The sequence below is a fragment of the Mycteria americana genome, unplaced genomic scaffold (genome assembly GCF_035582795.1).
Source record: "Mycteria americana isolate JAX WOST 10 ecotype Jacksonville Zoo and Gardens unplaced genomic scaffold, USCA_MyAme_1.0 Scaffold_44, whole genome shotgun sequence".
NCBI lineage: Eukaryota > Metazoa > Chordata > Aves > Ciconiiformes > Ciconiidae > Mycteria > Mycteria americana.
The window spans coordinates 611,626-623,063 of NW_027445631.1; positions in this window are offsets into that span (position 1 = coordinate 611,626).

The following is an 11,438-nucleotide window of genomic DNA, read 5'->3' on the forward strand; positions in this document are numbered from 1 at the left end:
GGGACTTGACACAGCAGCTTTCCATCTCCGATGCTTTCCCACAATACAACAGGACGCATGTTGGGGCTCGAAGGGCCATTCATTCCCGCTTAGGCTCACTTCAGCCTCCAATACAGTCAGCTGTTGGGATCCCCCTGTCACTCCACAAATACAGATGGGTTCTGCCCCTTTATAGCTTGATGGCATTAGGGTGCACTGTGCACTGGTGTCTACTAGAGCTTTATACTCCTGTGGGTCTGATGTGCCAGGCCATCGAATCCACACAGTCCAGTAAACCTGGTTGTCCCTTTACTCCACCTGGCTGGAGGCAGGGCCCCTCTAGTCCTGGTCATAGTATTTGTTTCTCCCTTCTTGTGCATACAAGTCAGGAGTTCCTTCATTAAAATCAGGAGTAAGATCAGCCCTTCTACTCTGTCTGGGGAACTGTCCACTGGAAACCGGAGCAGCAATTTTCCTGGAAGAACCCCCTTTGGTGATTGTTTTTCCTTGCAACTCACGTACCTGTGCCTCTAGGGTGGAGGTAGGTTTTCCATCCCACTTCCTCATGTCCTCTCCGTGGTCACACAGGTAAAACCATAGGGTGCCCCGTGGTGTGTATCCACTATATCCTCTCTCTTGAGCAGAAGAACGCTGACTCCTAATGGCTGAGATACTGGTCCGTACACGTGGGGAGTAGGACCTATCCTCTTTGAGTTGCTGGACCTTCCGGGACAGTTTCTCCACAGCCGAGACAAGGGAGGAAGAGATACTTTCTTCGTATTCTTGGAGGTGACTAGCCGCTTCATCCACTGTTGGACCGTCTCCGTCTTTCCAGGTCATTACTGCCAATGAGTTGGCACACAACGCTGGTGCGTTCCGTACCAACTTCCTCCACATGGGTCATGTGCACTGGACCTTATCTGGATCTTTGGATAACCGCTCGTTGTCCAGGTCACCATAAATCACCTCCAGCATGGCTAATTCCCTTAGGTACTGGATACCTCTCTCCATGGTGGTCCTTTTGCCTGGGTGATATATAACATCTTCCTTGAAGGGATACCTTTCCTTCATAGCTGACAGGAGTCGCCTCCAGAGGCTGTGGGCTGGTGCCCCTTTTCCAATCGCTTTGTCAATGCCCCCTTCCCTAGAAATGGATCCCAGCTGTTTGGCTTCCTTACCCTCTAATTCCAGGCTACTGGCCCCACTATCCCAGCATCGGAGCAGCCAGGTGACAACGTGCTCGCCTGGATGATGGCTGAAATCTTTTAGCGTATCTTGCAGCTCGCTCAGGGATAGGGATCGGGTGGTTTCTGTCTCATTCACAAGTTCTTCCTCCTCCTCTCCCTGTGATGTCCCTGCTCTTTCATCTTCCCTTTCTAAACGAGCTGACTTTCGCTTCCAGGTTTTCTTCTTGTGTATAAGGGAGACTGATACTGACACAGGTTGGTTCCCTGACTGAACCGCATTATCTGTTCCAGGGGGGACTGGAGTGACCACAGTGCCTGTCGCAGAGTGGTCCGGAATAGCCGCAGTGCCTGTCGCAAGGGGGGCCAGAGTAGCTGCGGTGCCCGTCGTTTTGTCACCAGATCCTTGAGGGTTCTGAACAGTGTTGAACAGGGCTCAGTAGGCATGGGCCAGGCCCCAGCACATTGCAGTGATTTGTATCTCCTTAGAATTGTCAGGGTGACAACATAGTTTTCCCAAATATTCTACTAATTTTTCAGGATTCTGCACTTGTTCAGGGGTGAAGTTCCAAAACACTGGAGGTGCCCACTGTCCTGGTTTCAGCTGAGATAATTTTCTTTATAGTGGCTGGTATGGGGCTATGTTTTGGATTTGTGCTGAAGACAGTGTTGATAATACAGAGATGTTTTAGTTGTTGCTGTACTAGTCAAGGACTTTTCAGCTTCCCCTGCTCTGCCAGGTGCACAAGAAGCTGGGAGGGGGCACAGCCAGGATAGTTGATCCAAACTGACCAAAGGGCTATTCCATACCATATGACGTCATGCTCAGTATATAAAGCTGGGGAAGAAGGAGGAAGGGGGGACATTTGGAGTGATGGCGTTTGTCTTCCCAAGTAACTGTTACACGTGATGGAGCCCTGCTTTCCTGGAGATGGCTGAACACCTGCCTGCCCAGGGGAAGGAGTGAATGAATTCCTTGCTTTGCTTTGCTTGCGTGTGCGGCTTTTGCTTTACCTATTAAACTGGTTTTATCTCAACCCTCAAGTTTTCTTACTTTTGCTCTTCCCATTCTCTCCCCCATCCCACCGAGGGGGAGTGAGCGAGCGGCTGCGTGGTGCTCAGTTGCCGGCTGGGGCTAAACCACGACACCCACCGTCCTAGGCATTTGCCCATGCTATCCACCACACCCTGCCACTCATAACTATCCGGCCTTGGGGCAGATCTCTGGATGATATTCTTAAATTGCTTACTTATCTTGGACAAAACCGAAACAGTATTCCCAAGCAATAACAATAGATGTATTTTAACTACCCAAGGATGTTCAAGATACTGAAAAGTTATTGTAACAAAGGAGGAAGCATTGTAGAAGAAAGTAGTGAAGGTACAATTCTGCATTTCCTCCATAAAAAGCCTCTCAGAGGAAGAGGTATAATTGCGAATTGTCTCCATAAGGTGATACCCGACATACAGTAACGGTTTCAGTACAGCACTTAGATACCAAAATAAAGCCAAGGTCACTGTTTTAATAACAAATCTCACAGGCAAAACATCACCAATTAAAGCAGAGCACAGCAAACTGCAAAAACCAACACCGATCTTTAACATGTACGGCAAAAAAATGAGCATGGTGCAGATCAGGTAAACCAATGCTGAGAACAGGTGAATCAATATCGTGTCCCACAACTACTAACAGATCTAAATTCCGTAATACGCTCCGGTTAATCTGTTATTATCTCAAACCCTTCGACCCCCATGTTGGGCGCCAAAAAGGACTGTTTTGGTTTAGCCCCAGTCGGCAATTAAGTACCACACAGCCGCTTGCTCACCCTCCCCCCCGGTGGGATGGGGGAGAGAATGAGAAGAGCAAAAGTAAGAAAACTCGTGGGTTGGGATAAGAACAGTTTAATAATTGGAACAACAACAACAAGAAAAACAATAAATTGTAATGAGAAGGAAAACAACAAGAGAGTGAGAGAGGAACAATACCCAAGGGAAAAAAACAAGTGATGCAACCGCTCATCACCCGCCGACGATGCCCAGCCAGTCCTCGAGCAGCGATCGCTACCCCCTGGCCAGCTCCCCCCAGTTTCTATACTGAGCATGACATCATATAGTATGGAATAGCCCTTTGGCCAGTTTCGATCAACTATCCTGGCTGTGCCCCCTCCCAGCTTCTTGTGCACCTGGCAGAGCAGGGGAAGCTGAAAAGTCCTTGACCAGTGTAAACACCACTTAGCAACAACTAAAACATCAGTGTGCTATCAACATTATTCTCATACTAAAATCCAAAGCACAGCACTATACCAGCTACTGTGAAGAAAATTAACTCTATCCCAGCTGAAACCAGGACAACCCATTAGTAAACAGATTGTATTGCTTCTCATTTTCTGGTAATTTATTATACAGTGGGGCTTCTTGGGCATGAGTCAACTCCTTCAGCGATGCTCCAAAGTCTCCGCCTTCTGGCCAGTCCATGATTTCTTCCAGGATTCCTGGGCGGTTGGAATTCCGAATTTGAGCAAGATCAGTGCTACCCACTTACTCCATGTAGTCTCAGTTGCATAATGTGTAGAGAGGGCCCTTCCTTTGGACATAGAATCATAGAATCATAGAATAGTTTGGGTTGGAAGGGACCTTTAAAGGTCATGTAGTCTAAACCCCCCTGCAATGACCAGGGGCATCTTCAACTAGATCAGGTTGCTCAGAGCCCCATCCAACCTGACCTTGAATGTTTCCAGGGATGGGGCATCTACCATCTCTCTGGGCAACCTTGTAATCAGTCGGGAACTGGTGGAAGGCCGGGACTTACGTAAAGTTGATAAGGGGGATTCAGACCGGGATGTGGAATGTCTAATTAAAACTATTGTCCTTGGGAGTGAAACGCATCCTGGAGAAATATGTAAGCTAATTAAGATGTTTTGGGAACAATCTGAAGCTACTAGCAGAAGTGTGATAAGAAGCACCCTCACGTGAACTATCCTCATTATAATACTAAAAGTCACACCCCTTGAGCTGGAGACCCTGGCCCAAGCAGAGACCCCTCACCTCTGGGCATGCGTAGAATATTAAAGTAGTACTGTAGCTTTAAGAGTAAGACAAGAAAATGTAGACCAATAGAAAACTGCTTTGCGTAATTACTTATGCATATGTATAACTAGACTGTATAAATACTGCACCTGTATGAACGAGCAGTGCGCTAGCTTTGTGGAGCTACCACCTAGCACCCGGTCTTGCGCAAAACGTGAAATAAACTGATATCTCAGCTCTGTGTGCGTATTGGGTGTTGCACACCGGGTAACAAACTCCATTTGTGAGACAACATTTTGGTAACCCAGATGGGACCACCGTAAGGCCTTGCCTGGATCGTCTTGCTGTCCTGATGGGAAGTGGCGGTCCAAACGGATTCCAGCGCACACTGACCTGTTGTTCGGGGACTCCCTTCGGCCTCTCTTCTGCGGTCAGGCGGTAAGCAACACAATGGTGCAATGCAAATTTAACAAGATATCTTCAGGGGACTGCAGAGGAGGAAATCTCGGTGAGTGCGAAATCTGGTTCTGGGCTCTGCATAAGATGCATCAGGAAAGATACATGGCAGTAGCATCTGGTTTATGTTTTTTGGTACCGATCTGTTTAACGAAGGGAGACATCCCTCGTTCTGGTTTCTGTTTCAGTATCAGTTTGTTTTGAAATCACTCTGTGTAAGATGCCCATAAAGGACCGCAGCAGGAGCTTATTTAGACTTCTGTACGTAGATGCTTCGGTTGCTGAGTACATGAAGTCCTGGTTAACAAAGTTTTTCCTAGGAAATAATATGGGTTTAAATCCCTCTACCGAGATACCTTCCTGCACTCCTTTAGGATGCATCCTGAAGAATTGGCAAAAATTTGGAGGGGATCCCCTAACTAAAGAAAAAAACTGTAAATATTGTAATCAGTGGTGGCCAATGTACAAATTAGGTGATGATGAAAAATGGCCTGAAAATGGAACTCTAAATTATAATACTGTATTGCAATTGATGCTTTTCTGTAGAAGGATGGATAAATGGGATGAAGTACCATATGTTGATCTGTTCTTTGCATTGCAAAATAATCATGACATCAGAAAGAAATGTAAATTGCTAAATAATGAAACTGAGTCTGATGGAGTAGGGGAACAGTCCACTCAGATGGACTCTTCGCCAGTCTCCGGAAGGACTCGAGCTCGTGCACCTGTAATACAGGCACCACTCCGACAGGCAATTGGAGTAGAAGGCTTACCAGTGTTTGTGCATGTACCATTTACTACTTCAGGTCTTTTAAACTGGAAGCAATCAGTTAGATCATATTGGGAAAACCTGGACAAAAGGTATCAGTTAGGGGATGCAATTATATGCAATCATAACCCTATGTGGGGAGACATGCAGACACTGTTAGGCACTCTTTTTCCTCCAGAAGAAAGGCAATTGGTAATGGAAAAAGCTGAACAGGAAAATCAAAGGCGGAATGCCAACGATGATCCTGCTAGGTTTATGCCTAAAATTGTCCTGAATGGGTTCCCAATACCACTGTAGGAAGGGCTATGATTAAATAATATCAACAACTGATTTTATATGGGATACAACATGGGGTTCTGAGACCTAAAAATCTAGCAAAATTGTATGATATTAAACAAGAAAATAATGAAAGCCCCTCAGCATTCTATGAGAGATTGTGTGAGACAGCTAGAAAGTGGACTGACTTGAATCCAGAGGAAGAGACTAATCAGAGAATGTTTAATATGTTGTTTATTGGACAATCTGCCCCAGATATAAGGAAAAAGCTACAAAAGGTGGATGGAGCAGGAGGAATGTCTATATCCCAACTGATAGAAATAGCTTATAAGGTGTATAATAATTGGGACGAAACAGACAAAAGGGAAAAACTAAAGGAAAAATTAAAGGACAGGAAGCTGCAGGCTACATTACTGGCTGCAGCAATTGCAGGGAATTCGGCAAAAAGCAGAGGAAGGGGTCGAGGATATTATCAAGGAAATGACAGAGGCAGAGGTAGGAGCCGGGGTAGGAACCCTGGGTCTATCCCTGTTGCAAGTCATCTGTTAGGATCGAATCAGTGTGCATACTGTAAGGAGGACGGGCATTGGAAAAATGAATGCCCGAAGAGGAAACCAATTACCCAAGGGGGATGGGTTCTACACGGGAGGCTGATCTAATCATGTTGGGAACTTCAGACTTGGATTGATGGGGACCGGAGGAGAACATTGAAGTTTCCCCAGCCGACCCCCTGGTTCCAGTTCACCTGGGGAATGAAATTATAGATTTTCTGATAGACATGGGGGCCATCCATTCTGTAGTGACTAGCCATAAGGGACCTTTAAGTAATATTTATATGCCTATTGTTGGGGTCACGGGAAAGCGAGCTTTGAAACCATTTCTGAAACCAATGGAATGTAAAATTGGAGGTAAAGTGGCATCTCATGAGTTCTTCTATATGCCAGAGTGCCCCATTCCTCTTCTAGGGTGAGATTTACTTTGTAAATTAAGAGCACAAATAACCTTTTCTGATAGATCAATACAGTTACATCTACCAAAAGAAACTGCCTGGAAAGCACAATTTGTTTATTGACTGCGAAGCAATGGGAGAATGTCAACATCCCAGAGGAGATCCTGGATGCTGTGATACCTACAGTATGGGCAACCAAGAGACTGGGAACAGCAAAAAATGCTGTACTGGTAAAAATTGAATTGAAACCCGGAGCACAACCGGTAAGAAAAAGACAATATCCTATTAAGTTGGAAGCCAGAATAGGTTTGGAACCATTGATAAACAACTTTATTCAGTATGGACTATTAAGAGAATGCCAATCTGAATATAATACTCCAATTTTGCCGGTCAGGAAGCCCTGAACACAGGAGTATTGGTTGGTACAGGATTTAAGAGAAATTAACCGGATTACAGTTGATGTGCATCCAGTAGTTCCAAATCCGTACACTCTGTTATCATCAATACCTGAGAATAATGTTTATTTTACAGTACTGGATTTGAAGGATGCTTTCTTTTGTATACCTCTGGAAGAAGAAAGTCAGAAATTGTTTGCGTTCGAATGGGAAAGTCCAACCACCAGAAGAAAAGTCCAACTCTGCTGGACCGTGCTACCCCAGGGATTTAAGAACAGCCCTACCTTGTTCAGTAATGTACTAGCTAAAGAACTGGAAGACTGACAAGGTGAGCATCCTTCTGTTACTTTATTGTAGTAGGTAGATGATATACTAATAGGGACCGCTTCAGCACAAGAATGCAAAAGAGCCACCATCAATCTATTAAACTTCTTGGGACTTGCTGGATACAGGGTATCACAAAGAAAGCCCAGATTGTGCAAACAACTGTGGAATACCTGGGTTTTGAAGTTTCACAGGGCAAAAGACCTGTCAATACATCAGCACAAAAGGCTGAGATCGCTGCACTAACCAGAGCACTGGAATTGTCTGAAAACATGACAGTAAACATATATACGGACTCAAAATATGCCTTTGGAGTGATACATGCCCATGGAGCCATATGGAAAGAAAGAGGACTGTTATCTTCCCAAGGAACTCCAATCAAACATGGAGAGACAATTTTAAAATTATTACAGGCTGTTCTCAAGCCAAAGGAGGTGTCAGTAATACACTGTAAAGCCCATCAGAAAGGACAAAAAGATATTATTAGTGGAAATTGAAAAGCTGATGAGACAGCAAAAAGGGCAGCTTTGACAGATTCTAAGGTGGGGGCTTTAATTCCGACTGCAAGAATTTTACTGGATCCTCCAATATATTCAGAAAAGGACAAGGACAATCAATTAGCAAAACTTCTAAACTGTACCAAAACCCAGGATGGATGGTGGATGACTGATACTGGACAAATAATAGTCACAGCCCCACTAATGAGGGAATTAATAAAAAGGACCCATCAAGAAACCCATATGGGAGCAGATGCAGTAATAGCAGACATCAGACGATATGCCATAGGACCAAGAGTGCAAAAACTAGCTAATGCTATTGTAAAGCAGTACTCGATATGCTCCAAGAACAATCCAAAGATACAGAAAAGACCTCCCCCGGGACAGGCTGAAAGGGGACAAACTCCAGGGGCGTACTGGCAAATAGATTTCTCTGAGTTACCTAGGTGTAATCAATTTAAATACTTATTGGTATTGGTAGATACCTTTTCTGGATGGCCAGAAGCTTTCCCATGCCGAACCAACAAAGCTAGAGAGGTTGTTAGAGTACTGTTGAAAGAAATAATCCCTAGATTCGGTATCCCTGAAGGAATAGCTTCAGATAATGGGCCCCGTTTTATTGCTAAAATTGTACAAGAGGTTGCTAAGTTTTTACAATTTGATTGGAATTTACATACCCCTTGGAGACCACAATCCAGTGGGAAAGTAGAGCAGATGAACCAAACTTTAAAGAGACAAATTTCGAAATTATGCCAGGAAACTCAAATGAAATGGATAGAAATTCTACCTATAGCATTGCTAAGAATCAGGATTACTCCTAGAGCTAGGGAAGGGGTTAGTCCTTTTGAAATTCTGTATGGTAAACTGTATCCTGTAAATAAATTAACAGGAAAGAGTGATCAAATGCATGTCAGTGGAGACCAAATACTGACTGAATATCTGCTGTCGTTGGGGTGTACTTTGTCTTCCCTTCATGGGTACCTGAATGAGAGAGCACCTGTTCCTCTAGACACTCCAGTACATACCTTTCAACCGGGAGACCAAGTCTACGTCCAAACCTGGAAAGATGAACCATTGAAAGAATGCTGGAAGGGACCATATTTGGTGTTACTAATTACCCCCACAGCTATTAAAGTAAAAGGAATAGATTCTTGGATTCCCTACACGTGGGTGAAAACCTCCCCTCTGGAAAAGCGGACATCGAGAGAAACAGCACCGTTGAAATTGAAGCTGACTCGGAATTAAATGAACTGCACTTGGACTCAGATAGAATCCATAGCCCATATAGATTGTGTTCAAAGGGAATTACTTCTGTATTTTCTTATAATATTTGGAACAATAATATTATTAACATATCTTTGTAAATATACTGAATTCCTTAAGGTAGACAGTGAAGGAAATAGAGGGAATGATATCCCTCTTCTGCCTAATGATATTTCTACGCAAAATAGAATGGCCTTAGACATGCTCCTGACTTCACAAGGAGGAGTCTGTACAATGTTAAACACTAGTTGTTGTGTTTATGTTGACCAGAGTGGACGAATCTCAACTGATCTAAAAGAAATTTGGCAACAAACTAAAATTTTACATGAAATTAAAAAGGATGATACTTCCTTAGGATTTGAAGAGACCTGGAGATGGCCGACCTCTTAGTTCCCTGATTTAAGACGGTAGGTAAAGAAGTTGTTGGGCATAATACTGATTGCACTAAGCATCTTTCTATGTCTATATGTGTTACTACAATGCACCTGCAGATGTTGCTTAGCATTCGCTAAACAACCTGAGGAGAAAGTGAGACTTATCTAAAAAAAATATATTCTTAGATAGTCTCAAAGGGGGGAATTGTAGTAAATCGGGAGCTGGTGGAAGGCCAGGACTTACATAAAGCTGATAAGGGGGATTCAGACTGGGATGTGGAATGTCTAATCAAAATTATTGTCCTTGGGAGTGAAACACATCCTGGAGAAATATGTAAGCTAATTAAGATGTTTTGGGAACAATCTGAAGCTACTAGCAGAAGTGTGATAAGAAGCACCCTCACGTGAACTATCCTCATTATAATACTAAAAGTCACACCCCTCGAGCTGGAGACCCCGGCCCAAGCAGAGAGCCCTCACCTTTGAGCGTGCGCAGAATATTAAAGTAGCGCTGTAGCTTTAAGTTGAAATAAGAGACATGTAGACCAATAGAAAACTGCTTTGTGTAATTACTTATGCATACGCATAACTAGACTGTATAAATATTGTACCTGCATGACCGGACTTTGTGCTAGCTTTGTGGAGCTACCACCTAGCACCCGGTCTTGCGCAAAACGTGAAATAAACTGATATCTCAGCTCTGTGTGTGTATTGGGTGCTGCACACCGGGTAACGAACTCCGTTTGCGAGACAACAACCTATTCCAGTGTTTCACCACCCTCATTGTAAAAAAATTTCTTCCTTATATCTAGTCTGAATCTACCTTCTTTTAATTTAAAACCATTACCCCTTGTCCTATCACTACAGGCCCTGCTAAAAAGTCTGTCCCCATCTTATAAGCCTTTAAGTACTGAAAGGCCGCAATAAGGTCTCCCTGGAGCCTTCTCTTCTCCAGGCTGAACAACCCCAACTCTCAGCCTTTCTTCATAGCAGAGGTGTTCCAGCCCTCTGATCATTTTTGTGTCCCTCCTCTGGACCCGCTCCAACAGGTCCATGTCTTTCCTGTGCTGAGGGCTCCAGAGCTGGATGCAGTACTCCAGGTGGGGTCTCACCAGAGCAGAGTAGAGGGGCAGAATCACCTCCCTCGACCTGCTGGCCACGCTTCTTTTGATGCAGCCCAGGATACAGTTGGCCTTCTGGGCTGTGAGTGCACATTGCTGGCTCATGTCCAGCTTTTTGTCCACCAGTATCCCCAAGTCCTTCTCTGCAGGACTGCTCTCGATCACATCATCCCCCAGCCTGTATTGAAACTGAGGATTGCCCTGACCCAGCTGTAGGACCCTGCCCTTGGCCTTGTTGAACCTCATGAGGTTCACATAGGCCCACTTCTCCAGCCTGTCAAGGTCCCTCTGGATGGCATCCCATCCCTCAGGCATGTCAACTGCACCACTCAGCTTGGTGTCGTCTGCAAACTTGCTGAGGGTGCGCTCGATCCCACTGTCTATGTCATTGATGAAGATATTAAACAGGATTGGTCTCAATACAGACCCCTGAGGGACACCACTCGTTACCGATCTCCATCTGGACATTGAGCTGTTAACCACTACCCTCTGGATGTGACCATCCAACCAATTTCTCATCCACTGAACAGTCCATCCATCAAATCCATATCTCTCCAATTTAGAGAGAAGGATGTTGTAGGGTACCGTGTCAAAGGCTTTACAGAAGTCCAGATAGATGACATCTGTATCTCTTCCATTGTCTACTGGTGTAGTCACTCCATCATAGAAGGCCACTAGGTTGGTCAGGCAAGACTTGCCCTTGGTAAAGCCATGCTGGCTGTCTTGTATCCCCTCCCTGTCCTCCATGTGCCTTAGCATAGCTTCTAGGAGGATCTGTTCCATGCTCTTCCCAGGCACAGAGGTGAGGCTGACAGGTCGGTAGT